Below are 20,540 nucleotides of genomic sequence, written 5' to 3' on the forward strand. Positions count from 1 at the left end.
GCAGAGCTACGTCCAGAATGCAAAGAAGAGAGCTGGACTACATACATACAAGGTACAGAACTTCCCAAACCGCGATGAGCGGCAACAATCGACGGCTAAAACTCGGGCACGGAAACTCTACGAGAAGATGCTGACAAAATATGGCTGCTGTGTGATGGACGACGAAACGTATATAAAAGCCGATTTCAAGCAAATTCCGGGGTTGGAGTTTTTCACCGGCAAGAGCAAGTTCGATGTGGACGACAAATTTAAGAAGAAGAAAATGTCGAAGTTCGCCTCCAAATATCTCATTTGGCAGACCATCTGCTCTTGCGGACTGAGGAGTGAGCCTTTCGTGACAAAGGGCACAGTAAATGGCGAGATCTACAAATCTGAGTGCCTCGAGAAGCGCCTTTTGCCGTTCTTGCAGCAGCACAACGAAGCTCCGCTATTTTGGTCAGATTTGGCATCATGCCACTATTCTAAAAGTGTCCTGGAGTGGTATGAGGCCAATTCTGTCCATTTTGTTCCAAAGGACATGAATCCGCCAAACTGTCCGGAGCTGCGCCCGGTGGAGGAGTACTGGGCAATAATGAAGCGGGAACTTCGGAAGAGCAAGAAGACAGTCAAAGACGAGAAGGACATGTTAAGAAAATGGAAAAAAAAAACTGAGAAACTGGTACCGGATGACACTGTAAAGACTTTGATGGAGGGCATCAAGCGAAAATGCGTTCAATTTTACACTCAAGGCTCCATCGATTAACTTTTCTTTTGATTTTTGAAGTAAATATATGTATAAAACTACCCTAAAATTTTGGTTTGATTCTCAACATTATAAGAAAATTGGCATGACATTTTCGGTGTCGCAATAATTTCGTGTTCGCCCTTTAGGCCTATACGATGCTGAATCCCCGATGGTTTTCCTGGCTTCGGCAGCAACACTAGCTTCTGTATCTTCCATCTGTTTTGGAAGTGACCTTCGTCCAGGCATTCTGCAGAACCATCCTGTCCGAGGGCGCTTGGATCGCCGCTATCAACGACACGTTAGACATTCCATCTGGACCGGGAGTTTTCTTCATCTTCAACCCTTTCACCACTGCTACGAATTGGAGACTTGGTAGGCATTGTCATCCTCTTCCTCCCGAACGGAATAGGTGGCCACGTTGTTGGATCGTGCTTCGGGCAAAGTCCCTCCAAGATGACCATTATGTTTTCTGGACACTTCTTTGGGTGTCGATGATGATCTTCGCAATCAAGACGCTGATGCCAACCCCTGGGGTGATATATACCGGTATACATCGTCCCAAGGATAGGCATCAGCGTCTTGGCACAGCTCCTTCAAACAGTTTGACTTGCTCTGCTTAATCTTCCGTTTTGCTGCCCTGGCTACCCTACACTCATCTCAAAACACGTCTTCTGGCTCTGAAACAATAAGCACAGAGGGTGCACACTTAGAAATAACTAATTTTAAACGTGACGGAATCCATCTTTGACCTAAAAGATGAGACGTAAACAAACATGTCATGTAATTTTAAGTGCTCCGGGACTGAAAAGTTCGTTACTCAACGAAAAGTACGTTTGATTAAGCTATATTTCGCGTCTGTTATGACTCAAATTTATGTCAAAATTGACGCTCGTATATGTCACTCTCAGAGCACCTAAATTTACATGATTTTTTCTAAGTGTGTGCGAAAAGTGCTGATGGTACCTTCGTTGGACAACCTACCTTTCAGATTTGCAAGAGCTTCCAGTAGGCAGTACCCTCTTACGTTGGTACATAAGAGGCACAGGTCTATTTTTACACGGGGGATACATACCGTGTAGAAAAAAAAACCGTCTAAAAACAAACCTACGAGATTTTGATTTTTCACATGCTAAAAGGTTTTTAAAAAATCGGATTTTGATGCCATTTGTAATTATAGCATGCTATGGTCCATATAGACATATTTGAAAAATTTCTGTATTTACACCAAAAATTGCGTTTTTTTTTTTAAGTATGCCATTCGATTACCTATAACTTGAAATGGATAATGTTATTAGAATCAAGTCGATATGTTGTATCGTTGTCGAGAAATCGTTGAAAACGTACAGTGTAAATCGCGTAAAACCGTGTAAAAAAATCCGTGTAAGAAAACCGTGTAAAAAAAACCGTGTAAAAAACACTTCAGTGTATTGACAAATTGTATGTGTCAAACACATACTTTACATCCATTTCTTGTAACTTATAAGTGCTAATTATCATTATAACATCGAATGATTTCAAAATTCCAAACACATTTTTGACGTAGACTACGTCTTACGGGAAGGTACTGGGGGTAAATCGAAAATCTAAAATTGCGACCGTCACGAAAAGGTGTAATTTTTTGAACGCTATAAGCTTTGTCATTCATAGATGAAATTAAAATCCGGATACACCAATCGATAGGAAATACCTTTCGTAAGCTGTTGCAATAAACTATTTTTCAATTTTTTTTTATAAAAAACTGTTTTAAAAAGGACAAATAAAAAGTGATAATTTTATCACTGTTTTCATGAAATAAACGTTCTCCCCAAACCCAGTGCTCATAATCAAGTATAATTTGGTTGCACATCGTGCTGCTTGAATCAGAAAAGTTATAAAACAGCGCTGGTAATGTGCCGCAACTAATTTTCGCTTCGGACGGCGGGTAAGCAGGTAACAGTAGCAGTAGCAGCAGTAGCAGCAGTAGGAAGGCGGTTCCTGTCAAGTGCGCAGAGTTCGAGTTTTGCACCTCGAACTTTGCGCGTCGTTCCCGTCGAGATCATTGGCTGCTGGTAGCGGCGTCGCCTCCATGGCGCAAGCGCTCCTTGCCTGAATGATAACTACTATTAATGGCTAGCCAGATGGGCTAGTTTAAAAGGATTCCCCTAACCTCTGGTCTAGCCACGGAGATCGTCTGGGGTGGGCTACACTCGCCTCTTTTGTTGGCTAGCTCGAGCTTGAAACCCTGGAGCTTCAAGGTCGGCTCCTGGCTTGTCGACACTGATCAGAAGTACAAAACACCTCTTTATCACTTTTAACTAGTTTATTACTTACGATTTCGGTGTTTGTAGTGTGTATGTGTGTGTAGTGCTGGCCAGCGATGACGGGATTCTGCGGCGGGTGGGGTTTTTCGGCGGCGGATGAACGGACTGTTCACGGTGGATGCCAGTACTCGACGGTTGTTACCGTGTGGCACGACGGATGTTGCACTGGGACTCGATCGGGTGATCGACGGTGGTCTCCCAGTGGTCGTCGGTATATAACCGATGGACGCTTGCTACACGGGTCTTGGCGTGTTAACGGACACCCTCGTGATTTAGCCCGTAATTAATGGGTCCTGAAGGGAATATGAGAGGTGGTCTTAGGGCTGGGAATTCCGCTACCGAGTTATTGATTGGGTCCTACCTGACTCCGTATTTGGTGGTATTAACCGGTATTTATTGGTAACTCTTCACTATTTTTCAAAACTTAAAGCAAACTTGGCAGATCGAACTATCTCGCGCAATGGCTGAAGTGAAAGAGAACCTTCTCTTCAGTTTGACCCAGTAGCTTCCCCCTTGACCTAAGCCCATTTCCACCTCCCTCCCACTTTTCCACCACCCGTTGTCCATATCCTTCTCCTGCTTCCAACGCCCACCTTCATCCTTACTCCTTCCCGTTATGTGTTCTGTGTTATGTGTTGTTGGTGTGACTGGGTTACAATATTTAATTGGACCGTTGGTTTGGGAGTGGTCTTTCATTTGCCTTACATATTTAATTATATTTACATTCAAAACAAGACAATATTGCATACAAGAAACTGACATACAGATTGAATTCACAATGAACGCATAGGGGAATGTACGTATTCTCGGCAACCTAAGCAGCGACCTTCTTTCTATAGCCTTTTTCTCTATGGAACGCACACATATGCAGTATTGGTTTGTTTACAATCTTTTGCTGCCAGCTGCTCTAACAATTTCAGTCGAAAGAATTGTCAAAAACTGTTTTGAAACGCTTTTACAAAGCTCCAATCTTCTCTAGTGAGAGTGAGTATTGTCGGCAACCAGTTTTTCTTCGGCAACCGTTCCATTTGAACTGCATGTAAATCTGCTGTTCTATTATCGGCAACTCGAAATCAGCTACAATTTGTAGTGCGAAAACCCTGCTAGATTGCTTTTTCTCAGTGGTAAAAATATAGTCAAATTGAAGCTGAAAGCATAAAGAATCGTTTGCATGCATTCAGCGAAGTGTTTTCGTAAGAAAATCCAGTGCAAATAGTGTTTCAATTTGGGTTGCCGAAAATAGTCTGTTATGCCGAAGCCGTCATTTCCCCTATATCCCCTATTCCTCACTCTCGCTATCTCCTGATTTTTCTCGCTCGAAGTGAACCAATAGGGTACAGGAACCAAAACGGTAACACTACAAATCTCGATTACTTTTCGGAAGGACATATCAGCTTTTGTAAACAACGCATTTTATCGTCGGTTTGGTATAACTATTAGCTCGCCCCACATACTAACACCGCTAACAGGTTGGGAAAATTTTCCCCTATCTGATGGTAGTACTAGCATGCGTGGGCGAGCTACCAGTTACGCCAAATCGACGATCAAATGCGTTGTTTACAAAAGCTTATACGTTCCTTCGAAAAAGTAATCGATAAATACTTCTTGGGCTGTGTACCAATTGCCGAGTTACATTTAACTCGTGGTTAAACGTGACATTTCGTAAGTTATTATCAATGTTCGAAAATGCCGGAAATTGATCAGTTTTCAAACAGAACTCAGCCACGGTTACCAAAATTTAACTTCTAGTCGGTCCGAAATAACCACGCTCGTATAGCAGGGTTATTCGATAACTCATCTGTCACTTTTAACCACGAGTTGAGTTCAACTCACCCATTGCGACACAGCCTTGGAAGTAAAATTAGGGCCATCTATAAATTACGTATGTTTTGACCTATTAACCCCCCCCCCCCCCCCCTTCCCGCTCGGAGCGTGTTTTGCAATACACCTAATGCATGGCCGGTCCCAACTTCTGAAACCTATCTCCTCCCTCAACTACTACGTTATTTATGAAAGTTCCCTAATCATTGGGCAACACTGAAAGACAGCAGCCACACCACACAAAATGGGTTGGACATTTATGCGACATTTCGGTATTGATAGTCAATATTTCGCGATCAGAACAGCTTGAAATCCCTCCATTTAATTCTCGGTACATCTTTAATCTATTGATTGAATTAAAAAAATCTTAATATGGTTTTTTTAAGATTTCGTGCGTTTTGTAAACGCACATTCATTATTTTGCATAAGTAAACGGGAACGGGGTGTTTCTGTGGTGATAAAAAGGATTTTCCTACACAGATTACAGTTTTCTGTACCAAGCACTGAAATTATCAGACGGTACCTCTATTTATGCTTTTAGATTAGCTATGAAAGTCCCTCTTACTTGGAAAATTATGCTATAGAACGGTTTATACAGCCCCAGTTTTTTTTTAAAAATTCTTCAAGTAGGAGCGACTTGCAATGCTTATCTCTTATCATAAATAGAGGCACCGACGAGTTTATTTTCAGTGCTAGGTTCTGAAATTCGATAGTGAGCGTTCAAAAGGGCCTACTTGTAATGTTCGATTCTCTTCATCGATTTTCTGTTTACAGCTAAGCGAAACAATTCAAGCTGAACATTGCATTAGGTCCTAAGTAACACTGACAAGATTCTCTTCGCCAACTTTCTCCTTGAATCCACTCGGCCCAGGTATTTTCAGCACACATATCGATAAAAGGAGTTTTTATCTAGCATCTAATACGACAAACACAACAAGAAACGATCCTGTGCTCAAGTTATTAAGGCTGTGTTCCATTTGGTGAATTTTTACTTAAATTTGACAGATGGAAAAACTTCCAATTTAACCTGAATCGCTGAGGATCAATCTCATTACCAAAGAAAAATTTCAAGAGCACAGATATCAGCTCTCACAAAACTTATAACAAAGAAATTGGAACTTCACGTTTGTTGCAGTCCATTACACAAGGAGTTTCAGTTTCATGAGTGATGTCACAACCGTCCAAGATTTATGTCCTAGAAATCTTGAAGTGATAGGAAATATCAGCCATCATGACGGTCATTGTTGGACGCTTCAATGAATCACCTGAAGAAAGCCTTACTCATATCTGATTGTAATTTAGGAATCAAATGAAATAGAATATGTATTCGCATTTTTATGATGTTCTGAATTTAACCAAGTTTTACTAAGTAGGAAATCCAAAATATGTACATAGGACCGAAATCATAGGTTACTTCTACTGTATTTTAAATCAATATCTAGAAAAAATGCACGAGAATTTCACTACACAGCTTAACGTAGTCTACGTCAACCCTGCGGTCGTGTTTTGTACACAACCCCACCAATTTTTTACAGCAAGTAAGTGGAAGTAACCCTAGTGCGATCTGCTCATTGGTTATTCTATCCATCATCTGGTGGAACTGCCCAATCGTCCAGGGGGTAGGTAGCAACTGCAAATGGAGATTTCGTTAATTTTGGCGATCACAAAACCTTCGTAGGAGCTCGCAATCACTTCTTAAATGCATAAATTCACACAACGAAAAAGTCATGTACATTTCGATTTCCAGGCACCGACACATGTAAGCGGCCCTTTTGACATAAGAATCAGTTGAAAGAAACAAGAAAATCATTTCAATCAAACATTCTCTTGGACGAGTAGCTTATGTTTTGGTTTGAGAACACTTAATTTTACATGAAATGTTTGTATACGTTTTATGATTTGGCCGGCGCCGGTGGTGTAGTGGTAAGCGTGACTGCTTTCTCACCCCAATGGGTCTGGATTCAATCCCAGCCGAGGTCGGTGGGATTTTTCTGTATTGTATGTAAAGGGTGTCCACGATGAAATTGCCACACTATGAAATTGCTCTAACTTTTTAACCGTTGGGTAGAATTTAATGAAAATTTGGGTGGATTTAGTTCATAGTGCATTATTTACATCCTGCAAGTTTTAAAGTCCTGTGATCAAAACTCGCGGAAATGGAGTCGAAAGAACAGCTCGTGCGTGATAAAATCTTGCGCATTCATCACGAGAACAAGGATCTCTCGCATCGTTCCATCGCTAAAACGTTGGGAATCGCGAATTCCACGGTGTCGCGAGTGATTAAGCGGTTCGAGGAACGGTTGACCACCGATCGGAAGCCCAGAAGTGAAGGAAAAAGTATTCCGTACAACACCAAAAATCACAACCGCGTAGTTGGGGCCTTCAACCGAAATCCGAACGCCTCCGTTAGGGATGTGGCTAAGAAGCTGCACCTAAGCCGAAGTTTTGTCCAGAAGGCCAAAACTAAGGCTGGGCTTCGAACGTTCAAGGTACAAAAGGCCCCTAATCGCGACGAGAAGCAGAACAAATCCGCCAAAACCCGTGCCAGGAAGTTGTACCTCAACATGCTGACGAAAGTTGAATGCTGCATCATGGACGACGAAACATATGTGAAGGCCGACTTCAAACAGATCCCCGGCAACCTGTTTTTCACGGCCAAGGATAAGTTCAGCGTTCTGGAGCATGTCCGCACTCAGAAGATGTCCAAATTTGCGAAGAAATTCCTGGTTTGGCAAGCCATCTGCACGTGCGGGAAGCGGAGTGCACCTTTTGTGACCCAGGACACGATGAACGGACAGGTGTACATAAAAGAGTGCCTCCAGAAGCGGCTGCTTCCTCTCCTGAAGGCCCACAACGTCCCAACAATCTTCTGGCCGGATTTGGCCTCATGCCACTACTCCAAGGACGTGCTGAAGTGGTATGCGGACAATAAGGTCAATTTCGTGCCGAAAATGTTCAACCCTCCCAACACTCCGGAGCTCCGCCCCATCGAGAAGTACTGGGTGATTATGAAGCAGCACCTTCTTAAACGACCTAAGGTAGTGAAGACAGTCGAGGAACTGAAGAAAGTATGGGTTTACATGCAAAAAACGGTTGATTCACAGGTTGTGCAGAATCTTATGGCCGGGGTTAAGGCCAAGGTGCGGGCATTTGCGTATGGACTGTAAATAAAATACGAGTAAAATGGTAAAATGAAGTTTAATAGTTATTTCTCAATCCCTGAAAATTTGATGGCAATCGGATGAAAACTCGAATTTTGCGAATCAATTTTGTGTGTGGCAATTTCATCGTGGACACCCTTTATGTAAGTAGCCACCATCCTAGCTTGGGTCTTGCCCTGCATGCGGCTCCACTCAACAGCAAGATCAAATTCCATCATCATTCTGAATTCAACATACTGCTGTATGAAGGGCCAAAAAGGGTTGGACGGGCCCGTAAGCAGAGGCACTTACGCGAAACCCGCGGGAATCTCCTTCCAACAATATGATCCAACAAAATAAATAACGATATTCGCAATACATGTTAAGCTTTCCACGGGATGGTTTGTTTAAGAAGAGCGCGTCAAATTAATTGCAACTGTTGGAGTGAAATGTAACTATCTAAAATGACAGTACACATTCCCTCCTAGACTCCGGTTGGCACTCCACTCCATTGTCCAGTTACAACTTCAATGATGCCCTGATGCTCCCTCCCGTCCCAGTATTTATTGTAATTTACATTATGAATTTATATATAATCATGTATATAAAATATGTAGTAAAATGAAAAATATAATTAAAAAAAAAAAGATGTTTTACAAAATACAAATAACCTAGATTGTTGGGTCCTATACACACACTTTTGTTTTATTTGCCATGAAATGACATAATTCATCATTATATGTTTTGAAAATATAATACTAAAGTATTGAATCAATAGACCGAAAATCGAGGTTATTTGGACATGAGACATTATATTTAAAAGGATACTACCAAACCGACCATCAAACGCACTGCCCACAAAAGCAGACACGTCCCCTCGAAAATGCAATCGCCAACGCCTTTTTGTACACTGGGTTTTTGAAGCGTCCCGTTATATGGTCATTTCCGTCGTCCTTTTCGCGATATGACCCTTCTGCCCGCATTTTCTGCACAGATCTAATCTGTCAGGGCCTCTGTGGTTCCTCGCCTGGTGACCGAAGCCCATGCACTTAAAGTATCTCACCAGTTGCTGGGTATCCCGAGGGGCAGCCTTCAGCGATTACAATGACCACCAAACTTTGACTCGGCCTATCTTCAACAGATTGTCTGCGTGCCACCTTCCTTATTCGGATCGTCATCGGTGCATCTCCCATATCTCATTGATCCATCAGCGCAACCCTCAGCTCGTTCACTGTTGTGACCTCATCCAGATTTCTGTACTCGACCACCGTCTCCAGGGATAAAGCTCTTACGTTCTAATCTTTCAAATCTACCTTCAAAATACTAGTGCATTCCATAGATAGAAATGAAACTTTGGGAAATGATTCCATTGGGAACTTACTTTCCTAATTTGGAGCATAACATAAAAAGTAGTCTCATAAAAAAGTCGAATTATGACTGACCTGTACCCTACTGTGGTATGTGGTCAGCCCCTTAGATGAATTGTGTCAATCAATAAATATTCAACTTTCGCTCAAATTGATGAATATTAGCCATCCGTATCATTAATGCTCTGTTATTATGAGTCAATGTTAAAAGATGTCTTTATTATTAACATAGGAATAAGCAGATTAAAAAAAAAACTGTTTCTTATAAAATTCCCAAGTTTACAACTAATACTTAAATGGCTTTTATTCTATTTACTACCGACCTCAATCTGATCCTTCTACCCAGTTATCCAATGGTAGGTTATACGAATAATTAATCGATTACGAAGGTTAATTGTTCGACTACTTGTACCTTCTAGTTAATCTGCGTTTGCCCTGCAAGTCATTCATCCGATCATCGAGAAATCCTATGAGCTGCCCGGCAGCATGTCATTTGGGCCGACATTAAATGTAAATTCCTAAACACAACACTTACAAAGCCATCAAACCTAATGATCACATGTTTTCCTCACGTCCAACGTACTGCACTGCAATAGCAGGTACCTACGTGAAATTACGATGACAACCATTTTAATTGACACATTTCTGCTTTACGTTGGTTGAGGCTACCAAGCAAGTACTGCGCTGGAAACATCGCTTGGAATTGTTTTACGACAATCATTTCCTCTGCGTTATAGGCTGACACTGTTTACTGTATTTACTGAGTGTTATAGAGCATCTAGCGTGGCACTGGAGCCTATCTATGGTTGGTTCACAAAGGAAGAAACGCGCCAAGTCATTTCACACGCTACCATATTGATTACCATGCGTTCCAATCGTTCCAATCAGTCGTCAAATGGCTTAACCTTGAGACATAGGTAGTGAGTAACGTTCAGCTTTAGCTCCCTTCGGAACCAACAGCTGCCAATCAAAATCATATCCGCATTTCTGTTAGATATACGTGGTTAAATAACGAAACGGTGTCATTCAATCTACCGTCGATGATGGCGATTAAAAAGATGACATGACGTTTACATCAGTCTGACCTTTTGTTATTTAGTCCATGAAAAAATGTTTACAGAGCAATTCAAAACAACTAGATGTTAAAATATTAGTTGTATATGTCTAGAGACACAACAATGGTAATGCACATTATTGGTAAAACCTGAATTTATACACGTATGGTGAGATCTAACTCTTCTAACTTATTTAAATTACGACCAAATTGCGCTAAAGGATGCTTTTCGGAACTTTTTTTTAACTTCAAGTTGCTAAGAGTACGCATCGAAACTTTTTGGAGCCCGAAGTTCCTCGTGTGCTTTCTATAGCTTCTAAAGTAGCCAGAAATATGTGTTGAAATTTTAGATGCACTTTATGGAACTGGTTGGTTGTTTGGTTGGTTGGTTGTCTTTATTAAGGAGATTTTCAGCCAGCTTTATGGAACTTGAAAGTGAGTTTTATCGTTGAATGTGGAACTTTTGGTTGCTTGGGAAAAAAGTTGTTTCGGGACTTTATTTGAACTTTATGGAACTTGAAAGTGAGTTTTATCGTTGAATGCGGAACTTTTTGTTGCTTGGGAGCTGAATCCATACGTCATTATTTAATTTTGAATATTTGTGAAAACTGAGTTTAAATTCACAAAAACACGTATTTTGATGGAAGTCCTGTTCAGCCAAGTTGGATTTTGGGTCCGTTCTTTGAAAAATAGGCTTAGATTTTAAAGAATGTGCCTTGCTTTTCAAAAGTACGTATTTTCATAGAAATTTGCGTTCCAGCCAAGTTGAATTTCTGCTCCTCCCTTTGAAAAATACGCGTGGATTTTATAGAGTTGCTGAATCATATACACACTTAGTTTTTTTTTTCTACCGAGCTCGGCTGTGCAAATCTCGGTAAAAATAAGTTTCACTGAGATCTCAGCAAAAGTGACATTTGATTGCTGAGTCTCGGATAATGCTTACCTGAATCTCAGCAAACACAGCGGATCACACCTTCCAATTATTAACCTTAGAGATTCAAAAGGAATCGAGAGTATCATAGCGACATAGTATTTGAGAGATTATCTTGTAGGCGGCGCTCTGAAGTGTGATGGCGCGGTAGTTGCAGCAATCCAGCTTATGTATGTTGTATGGTTGTGTGTGTGAAGGTAACTACTCCTTGTTGCAAGGCCCTTGTATGAAGGTCCCAAACAAAGGGGCGGACCCATAAGCAGATACCCTTACGCAAGACCCATGTAATTTATGAGAATCTCCTTCCAATGGTAAGAGCCTGCTAAAAGCTGCAAACAAGCCATCGTACGAGAGGATGTCCCAATCAGTGGGGGAAAGAGTCTGCCCTCAATCCACGAAATGTTAACGATAGGAAGTATGCAATTCCAGCCTCCCTGAACAAATTGTTTTAATCGGGTGCCCTGAGAGGGACCTCAATCCCCGTTATGTAATAAGCTAAGTTAATTGAATAGCATGAGAGGAGTATGCGGCTGTTCGTGCCTTAAAGATTATTAAATGAAGGCTGAAGGCCATCTTAAAATGACAATAAAAAACATCATTCGTTATTCTTTGGACAATTCCATTTGATTGTCCATGATTTAGATCTATTCTTACGAATACTTAAAAAGGAATACTTATTCTCATTCGCATTATATTGCTACTATTGGTATTTGCGTTATCGCTTCTAGAAATGTTATCTTCAATAACCGCAACGTGTGTTTTGACGTAGGACTACGTCTTTCATTTCTATATGGGGGTACACTTTGTGAAAACCGAAAATGGAACATGAAACAAAATTATGAAAGATTTTGAACATTAATAACTCAGACATGAACCGTATTGGGTCATGCAAGCTGTAGTTCGCAGCACGAGGTCCAAGATGCAGGAAACTTCTCGACCGAAGAACTCGTTCGGGTGCGTAGATTTCGAATTCAGCCAAGATTCCTGGAGAGTCAATATCACCAATAAGTACTTTCGCTGCGAACACGGCCTGACTAATCGTCCGCCTATGTTCTAGTGTTTCAAGACCCAGAAGTTGACAACGATCTTCGTACGGCGGAAGGTTCACAGGGTCATTCCAAGGAAGGTGACGAAAAGCATACCGAACAAATTTCCTTTGAACAGATTCAATCCTCGCTATCCAAACTGCTTGATACGGGCACCATACTACCGAGCTGAATTCCAAGATCGATCGCACTAGAGAGTAGACTAGACAGGCAGGATCGCGAAACTCGTCAGCGATTTTGAAAATGAACCCGAGTTGCCTGTTAGCTTTCGCAACGATGCCCGAGTAATTAAGTTTGAATGTTAAGGCGCAGTCCAGCGTGATTCCTAGGTCACGAACATTGTCCACACGTTGCAGAAGTTGGTTGCCACTGGTTTCAGCTTGCGATGAAATGAGATAATAGGGTATACGTCCCTAACCTCGGTCTAATATGCAGCCATCGATTACGTTTTTAATCATAACTCATCAATGAATTTACCTGCAAACGATATTCTACTGCTAAATGGTATGCTTAGATATGCTTATCATGTCGTTTGCTATCAGAAACCACGAAAAGTTGAAAAACTTACTTTTTTTAAGACAATAACTCACGAGGGAAATGTATGTAATATGGGTCTATTGTCCCCAAATTGGGTCTATTTATGGATGCAACTTCGTCCTATCTTGTTTGATCCTCAAAAAAACGCTCTTGGTAACGTTTTCTGATGTATTTTTTTTTATCACTATCACTGTTAACTTAATGCTCTTCATTCCTCAAAACATTTCTTAGAGAAAATTTTACGAAAACTACATTAAATCACTCAATTTAAAAATTAAAAATTAAAAATTTCGCTTATCGTCTTTTGACCGCAGAATATCTAAATCAGAACATTGTGATGTTCATTATACAGGTTTGGCAGAAAAAATCTCCCTTCCTGTTCGTTCCTTATCATCCAAATGCAAAACAACATTGTTGACGTTACTCTTATTGCTATATGCTGTCAAATGAATTTCATGGGCTATAGTTAGGAACATAGAAAAGAAATGTGTCCCTAAAGTTGGGTCCATGTTTTACTTGTGAAAACGTTGTTAAACAATTAAAATAAACATAAAATATTCAAACAGCAACTGTAAGTTTTACGTCTAGTGTGTATTATCAGGTAATTCCAATCAATAAATGCCATAATCAGGCCATTTGATGATCGTCAGTCAACCTTCCCATCTTAACCTTATAAGTCATGGCGGCTAAAAACTCCGAACATTGTGATATTCTCAACCAGTTTTATTACTTACGAGAGCTGAAAATGTATTGAAATGTTGTGATATAAATTGATTTGTGTGTGGTACACATTTATCAACCATCAGTGATCAATATTTTCCTTATTTTTTGTGTAATATTCCTTAATTAATTATTTATTTGCGTGATAGGCCGAATGAAAGGACTAGACCCACATTACATACCGTAACCCTATTACATTTTTGTACATTCAACGTGAGATAGTTTGTTGAGCACCACTCTTCGAAAGTATCGATAAGGTGCTGAAGCTGCAAGCAATCGGCGAAGCTACGAACAATCACATAGACCTTCACATCATCCGCGTAGAACGATCGGCAACCAGTTGGGAGGATAGTCCGGCCTCATTCACAAAATTCGAGAATAGCAATGATCCCAAGTTGCTACCTTGAGGAACACCGGAGCTGTTTGTAAAATAGTCCGATTGCTCTGATCCGATTCTAACACAATGTTCCCGATTGGTCAGATAGGACTTGAACCAACGAGGTAAACCCGAGGATATACCGAGTTTTTTAAGTTTAGCTAGCAGTATGGAGCCGTCAACCCGGTCGAATGCAGCCTTAAGATCTGTATATACAACGTCCACCTGCGCTCCAGCTTTCATACTCCGAAGACATAAAGAAATGAACGGAGTTAGATTTGTTGAAATCTGATCTCTTGGGATAAAAACCTGTTGGTCAGGAAAAATGTAATTTCTGCAGCAAGAGAATAATGCGTCGTTGATGATGATTTCGAAAACTTTAGAGCAGGCACTGAGTGATGTGATCCCTCGACGTTCGACGAATTTTCGACGTTTTTCTTGTCTCATTTCTTGTAGATCGGGACCATTCGGGAACGATTTCCAACGCGTAGGGAACTCCCCCTGCTGTAATGAAATATTGAACAGCTTCGAAAGCGGTGTTGTAAGCTCTGAACAGCATCGCTTCAGGATGCTTGAGGGGATCCCTTCAGGACCAGCAGCATTAGAAAATTTCAGCTTCTTGATGGCGGATTCGACGAGGTCTACTGTAACCGAGGTAATCGAAAAATTGAAAGCATCACTGGGAGTGTCCCTCACCGCTTCAGCAACTTGGGACAACGATGCCGTAGTGTCATTGAAAATGCTTTTGAAATGTTCTGCCAGAAGATTACGTTTCTCAGGGGAACTGCTGGCGATTCTATCACCCAGGTGAATTTCGAGCCCCTCCTCGTTTCGTTTGGTATTCACGAATGACCAGAACTGCTTTGGATTAAGCCGTAAATTAGCCTGCACACGCCTTGTGTAGCTCTTGTAAAGAATGCGGTTATATGTGGGATATTCGTTGCTCGCTGTTGAAAATAATCGTTTGGTGAATGGGATACGAGTACGACAGTATTTACGGAGAGCCTTCGATCTCAGACGCTTCAAATTCCGTAGTCGAGCATTGGATTATGCGGGTTTGGGAGAGGGTCTCCTCAATGGGACAAAGTCAGTTATTACCCGGCCAACGACCTCAGCGAAGTAGTTGACGGCTTCATCAATAGATGAACACGTGTCAAGGAGCTGCCAATCTGCCTGGGCAAGCGAGCGACTCAGCGCGACGAAATCTGGTCTACGAAAGTCGAGCTCATGTACATCAACAAGGGGGTTATCGTAGCGAACAGGAACAGATAGGTTGATGGAAACTTCCAACGCAGGATGATTGGTGTCGATGTCAATCAAAGGCTCTGGGGCTTCTAGGATAGAACATTCCAGTCCTGCAGCTTCGTTCGCCCGAACGAGATCAAGCAGCCGAGAGTTGCTATTCAGTATCGAGTTGATTTTCGTTAAGCCATGCAGGTTGAAACCATCAAGGAGAGCACAGCAGGATGCGGGCATGTTCGAGCGAAGAACATCAATGCTAGGAAGATCGTTTGCAGGAACGTTCCATGAGAGCCCAGACTGATTGTAGTCACCAAATACCAGAGCTAGGTCGTTTTGTTCTAGTCGAGAGAACACGGTACCAATCGAACTGATGTGGTTTGCAATGCTGCTCGAATCAGATTTCCGGGCTGGAGGTAGATACATAGCGCCAATACTTATTGATCTACGAGGTGTCGTTATTTTGACCCACAGCTGCTCTAGAGAAGTGCAAATTGGCTGCTTAGGCGTTTGGATACCGCAATCAAGACGCCTCCCACACGCGATTAGGTACTATTCTGGTGATTGTGGTCGTTTCGAAATACCGTGAATAGACTGCCAAATAATTGTGATGAATTAATGCGGTCATCGAGCCAGGTTTCCGTAAGAACTATGACATCGTAGTCAACGGCAGTCAGGAAAAAATCATCAATCTTTGTTCGCAGGCCACGAACGTTCTGGTAATACAACAACAGGCGGTCGAACGAAGTCGGTTGGAGGTCTGCAGAATGATCGATCAGCCGAAACGAGCATGGTGGTACTCTGGAACACAAAGACGGATCAGGAGAAGAACTGTTTTCAACAAACGCATACTTGCCTGATGTAAAAGGTTGGAAGACCCCTTCACCATTCTCAACCACAGGGCCAGAACGACTACGATGTCAGGAATCAGCTAGCGCGACTGGGTTGAGTGGCTCAGGGGCTTCCTTGAGGCAGCAGGCAGCGCGTTCTGGTCTGGGATGTTCCAAAACGTGGCAAGCAAGATCCGGTGCAGAGCTGTATGTCCCATCAGTGATGTGGGATTTGAAGCCATCGGAGTATGACGTTTCAGTCGAACCAGCCGGTTGTTGCTCTTGAGGCGGTGAGGCGCTGGAAGCAACGGACGAATCAGGAGCGGAGCTGGTGATGACACGAACATACTTGCCTTGAGTTGCGACATATGACATATGACCCATCCTAATGAGGATCGCCAATTCTCACGCGAGAGAGATTGCTCAATCCAGCCTCTACCATCGATATTTGTCGCGTCAGTGTTAAGGAATCGTGTGCCCGTGCGTGAATAACGTGATATTCACGAACAGCAACGTTAGTGGAAGGTGACTGAGTGGCTAATTCACATCTTCTACTGGGAAGGTAGAATAGCAGCAATACTTTCGGGTACTAAAGTGCTTCTCTGTTTTCTGTACGCCGTTCGAGGTACGAACGGGAAGAAATACCTCCGAATAATACAAATTAATATTGCCAATAAATGGATGATTATCTGATCTGTCCGATGGTGCTATTGTTTGAATGATAATTTGCGGGAAATCGACGATGAAAATCAAAAGTGACAGTTACGTTATATCGAGGTATACCTGTAATAATAAGAAAAATAAAATGATCTCACCAAATGTTCTCCTTCTGAAACGGTCCAAAAATATGACACCACTGTTAGATTCCACCTGCCATTCATTCGCCCGAGCAGTTTCAGCAATCCAGCTTATCGCCCTTTAAATAGATTGGACAAACGATATATCAACCCTTCCGGTAATATCCCAAATCTTGGGAATTACCCAGTGCATCGTATAGTCACTATATTCATAGCCTGACCTAGAGTCGGTGTATAATGAGTCACGCCAAGAGTGAAGCCAAGTCTACCTATTGAACTGTCAAACCGGCTACCTATCGTGCAAAGTAAACAAGCATTACGATGCTATGAAAGGTCCACGAAAGGTATTGCAATTAAATATAAAATATAATCGAAGAAATGATCATATACACGCAGTGAGCATTACATTTGTCATGCGATACGTTTTGTAATGATCAGTAATGACAATTTCTACTATTTTTCTTTAAGATAATTCGACAAAATCACTGATATAATGATTTACTACAGCCGTAAATTTTTTTCCTCGCTAGAAGTCATTTAAAGTTGATGCTGAAGTCCTCTGTTGCCAAGTTAAAAGAAAGGGAAACTTTCAAAAACCGTGATGCGAGTTCAACTGTTTTTCTCTTGGCGTGACTCATTATACTCCGACTCTAGCCTGACCGAGACAATGACGAGAGCCAATTTGACCTGTCATTTGCGGGAGCCAATCGAGCATTATTGTTTCATTATCGAACAATGTGGTGGAAGTATTGTAATCGTGGTGATAATTAAATCAAACAAAATCATTATAGATGATAGTTTATCAATACAGCCCTGAATGCAATATATTTTTGCATTTTTAGCGAGGAACATTGAAGCAGCAAATGAATAAACGGCAAAAAAAAATTTATACCGATAAAATCGCAATTTGGAGCATGTATTGCAAGCATGCTTTAAAAAGTGCAATTAGTACTTAGCGTTCCTATTGATAAAAGATAATAAAATAATCATGATGTGTCTTGCAAATGCTTGAGCATTTTCATGAGGGCCAGATTTTTATTGCAAAAATCAAAGATGCTAGTTCACAGGGTTTTATATCCGCTAGACTATTAATATAGAAACTATAGTGCAGCGCTCTAGCTAGTGCTTCACAACCTTATTTGAAAAACTCGCTTGGTAGTTGGTCATCACCAGCGGCTTTAATGTTTTTCGATCAACTTATTTCTTCCTCGACTTCCTGGAGACCTGGGGCTCGGAACTTGTCGTCTTCTGAGCGTACTCCTAGATCTCTTAGAAATGTTTGCCCAAAATACCAACAGCACCAAGGTGTTGTTTGTTTGCCCTTGCCCATTTTTTTTATAATCTGCAACGATCCACCTTAATCACCTTTACTCTTACAATCATCTCTGGACTAGTGCATTAGTTGCGCATAGTTATCACAAAATTCGTGATTTTATTCCTGACTGCGTCTTTTTCATTCAATTTGGAAAATGTCCATACCTTATGATAAACTTTCATATGATAACCCATATGATATACCAAAGAATATCTCTAGTTGCAATACATACACACCAACCCAGGCCTCAGCTGTTCAATAATGTTTGAGCTATGGAACTGTTTAGTAAAAGTTTTAAAATCAATGAATAATTAAAAAAAATAGACAATTTAATCTAAAGTTGCACAGACTTCGAACCCCATTTAATGTTAAAAAAATAACCGATTCAATTGATTTCTTACGTGTAACAGTAATTTCAAATTTAATCGACCTGGTCAGCTGATCAAAAACCCGGTAAATTTTTAATAACTTCACTGAACTGAATTCAGTGTGTAGGATAATCGTATTAATTGTGCGCGCAGTGTAGGAAAAATTAATTGTGATCAATCACACCAGATTATTGATTTGTTTTATTTTGTTTCTACTTACAGGTTGATACCGTGGAGAACTTTATAAGGTATGTAGTAATTAAAATTACTTCAGTCAATTATGTATTATTGGCCCAATCAAATAAAAGTTCATGCGAACTTTTGGCTGGCAACTGTTAGCAGGTAATACTCGATATTCAGGGAATTATCGTGTTACTGATGCACTCCTGTAGTCTATGTTGAGCAAGGAGGGAAAAATTATTTGACAGTAACTTGTTGAGGAGAAGGCAATTTGAAACGTACTAGATGCTGCATATATCTCTTTATACCACGTTCAGACTACAGAGCTATAAAATGTTATAATAATTATCGACAAAAAATGCTATCAATATAGGTAGGCTTTTAACATGTTATAACTGCTCAGTCTGGCCAGTTTTTTATGCTAAGTTTGCACTATGGAGTTATAACATGTTACAAGGCCATCTTGATGACGTTTTTCTTGTAGATAATTATTATAACGTATAACATACAAATACCTCTATTTTCTGAAAAGGGCATTAAGCTCTGGCTAAACTGAGTTGTTTTAACATGTTATAAGCCTATATTGAGGACATTTTTATTGTCGATAAATATTATAAAATGCTATAACCCTGTAGTCTGATGGAGGTATTAAATGTAAAATCATTAATGTCGTAATGTTCTTAGATAGGGGAAATGGCTCTAATGTTGGTCTATGGATCTAAATTGGACCCATCGGGACGGTACTAATAGATATTTTGGTCGCTATTGAAAATTTAAACGATTTCAGAATTTATGTATGGGCCCAAATTAGGGGCATTTAGGCCGACATTACATCCATTTCCCCTATATAAAACAATGGGATTGGGAGGGACCATCAGGGCACCGGATTGAAGCGATTTGGATGCGGAGGGTAAAATTGTCAACTCCCTACTGTTAACATCTCGTGGAAAAAGGGCAGGTTCTTCTCCACACTCATTGGGACATCCTTCTGTCGGACGGCTCGTTTTTTGACCAATTGTATGATCATGTGGCTGGAAGGAGATTCTCTACCGTCCCGTGGAGGCGTATATGTGAATTTACCTATCGATCCACCAAACCCGTTTTTGACCCTTCATACAGTGACATGTTGAGGACAATCAGAGGTTACTAAGGGGGGAAATACAAGTTAACATTTTTTTTATCGATTTTTGATATTTTACTTTAACAAATTTTAAAAAATGCTACGAGCACGAGGAAGGAGTGATCTATGGCCCCGGTATCACCGATTAACCGTAAGTTCCAGAAATCATGTTTTTACACAACCCAAAACTTTAAACGCGTTTTTCTCGAAACGGTGTTTTCCAAATTGGCTGGAAAGATAACTCAAAAAGCTCTCATCCAAATGACTTGAAACCTGGCGCATCTTAAAGGAAATATATTTTTACTCTATGCGCCCGCCAATTACCAATCCCCACTGGAGGCGACCTCCTTCCAATGTGACCCCAAGGAGCCACAGAGGTCACACACCAATGAAAAAAATCTGAAATGTAGAGGAAGAATTAATTTAATGCAAAACACCCCCAAACGTTTGCGTTGTTTCATTTGCTCACAAAAAAAATCCGAAAATTGTCGAGTTTTTGACGTGTTACTTGTATTTCTCCCCTTAAGCTTGATCAAATCAAACAGTGAGGAGCGCCCACTGCTATCGGACTTAGTTTCCTTTCTTCAATGAGTGGTAGACAATTATCATCCATGCTGGAGGCGACTGGATTCGATTCCCGTCCGGTCTATGAATTTTTTGGGTTGGACAATTTCT

General features: G+C 41.0%; 1 protein-coding gene across 3 annotated transcripts in view; it reads left to right on the top strand.

The window, feature by feature from the left end:
* The window catches only part of mol (dual oxidase maturation factor 1 mol), a 210,664-nt gene that overhangs the window by 92,069 nt on the left and 98,055 nt on the right, over positions 1–20,540 (top strand). For all 3 annotated transcript variants that reach the window (XM_065236298.1, XM_065236300.1, XM_065236299.1), the window contains exon 3: positions 18,788–18,813. The gene's annotated coding sequence lies outside the window, so the exon portion shown is untranslated. The remainder of the gene's footprint in view (positions 1–18,787; positions 18,814–20,540) is intronic.

The sequence above is a fragment of the Ochlerotatus camptorhynchus genome, unplaced genomic scaffold, assembly GCF_037179485.1.
Source record: "Ochlerotatus camptorhynchus isolate MF236.1 unplaced genomic scaffold, CSIRO-AGI_Acam_v1.1 ptg000544l, whole genome shotgun sequence".
Taxonomy (NCBI): domain Eukaryota; kingdom Metazoa; phylum Arthropoda; class Insecta; order Diptera; family Culicidae; genus Ochlerotatus; species Ochlerotatus camptorhynchus.